The 1,551-nt window shown below is 45.0% G+C and overlaps 1 pseudogene; it reads right to left on the bottom strand.

The window, feature by feature from the left end:
- Nucleotides 1–373: 373 nt before the first annotated feature.
- On the bottom strand, nucleotides 374–877 carry LOC116555019 (annotated as a pseudogene).
- Between the last annotated feature and the right edge of the window lie 674 nt (nucleotides 878–1,551).

Below are 1,551 nucleotides of genomic sequence, written 5' to 3'. Positions count from 1 at the left end.
ATAGGAAAGGTTTGGGGTATTTTTTTTCAGTCTTTAACCATCTTTATTTCAACACTTAGTGACACTTAGAGGTAAGTGTTCCTGTTAGTACACATTGCAAGACCCAGACGAGGTGGCTGTGGAGCCAAGTCTCTGAACTGAGGCAGGTGCCCCATGGGTCCTTGGAGGTGGGGCTTCCAGAGTGGTGTTCACAAAAGGTACTGACTTAGATCATCACTCTTTAGCTGCACACAAAGTAGCTGCAGTTTCAACATAGCAAATTGAGATGTGGTCCTTCCCCTTGAAGGGATTCCTGACTCAGTTACAGCACAAATGGCTGAGTAGGTGTATGAATAGATGGGAAAGTTTTTTTTTGTTTTTTTTTTTTTTTAGAAAAAAAACACAGAGCTTTATTGTTCTCAACATCAGCGGCAGCAGTCTCTGTAGGACAGGGGAGTGAGTTCCGTTGACTGACAGGGATAGGTGGCTCCTACTTGCTGGCGATGAGCGGGTTCCGCAGGACCACAATGACTGAGTCCCCGCGCAGGAACGTCTTGGAGATGTAGCGGTCTTTGTTGACTGGCTTGGACTCCTTCTTGCCCTTGCCGCTCTTGGGTACCTCAGTCCACAACTCCTTCACATTCTCCAGCACCATGTTGCAGTGCCTATCGAAGGCCTTCATGCAGCCCAGGAGTTTCTTATTGTTGCGGCAGTTGATGAGCACTTGGGTGTTGTTTTTGACAGACTGAGTGAGCACAGAGAGTGGACCCATGTTAAATTCCTCCTCCTCTCGCTTCTGCAGCTCCTCCGGGGTCATCTCACTCTTGGGCTTGTTGAGGAGGCTCATGTTGGTCTCTAAGCTCTCGGTTCACTCCGGTTTCCTCCGCGTTGCTCAGATGGGAAAGTTTTATGATGCAATGCAAAGTCATACTAACTATAAAGAAGATAAGTGATAAATTTGTCCATATTACAATGAATAATCTTTGTTTTTCAAAAATGCAATATTAATATAATGGAATAGATAGCATAGGATAGATTATATTTGCAACATATATAACTGACAAAAAGCTTGTAATCGGAAAGAACTGATTGGGTGTGGCAGCTCACTGTACTCCAGCCTGGGCAACAGAGTGTTATGCTCTGAAGGAAAGAAAAAGAAGGAAAGGAAAGGGAAAAAGAAAAAAAAGGGAAAGGAAAGGGAAAAGGAAAAGGAGGAGGGTCATATGTCCCCACCCAAATATCACCTTGAGTTGTAATAATCCCCATGTCTCAAGGGTGGGGCCAGGTGGAGATAATTGAATCATTGGGGCAGTTCCCCCATACTGTTCTTGTGATAGTGAATAAGTCTCATGAGATCTGATGGTTCCCCTGCACAAGCTCTCTTGCCTGCCCCCATGTAAGGCATGACTGTGCTTCTCATTTGCCTTCCACCATGATTGTGAGGCATCACAGCCATATGGAGCTATGAGTCAATTAAACCTTTTTCCTTTATAAATTACCCAGTCTTGTGAATCACCTGAGGTCTGGACTGCAAGACCAATCTGGCCAATATGGTGAAACCCCATCTCTACC

The sequence above is a fragment of the Sapajus apella genome, unplaced genomic scaffold (assembly GCF_009761245.1).
Source record: "Sapajus apella isolate SASKATOON/1434 unplaced genomic scaffold, GSC_monkey_1.0 scaffold14, whole genome shotgun sequence".
NCBI lineage: Eukaryota > Metazoa > Chordata > Mammalia > Primates > Cebidae > Sapajus > Sapajus apella.
This window is presented reverse-complemented; position numbering and strand designations above follow the sequence as displayed.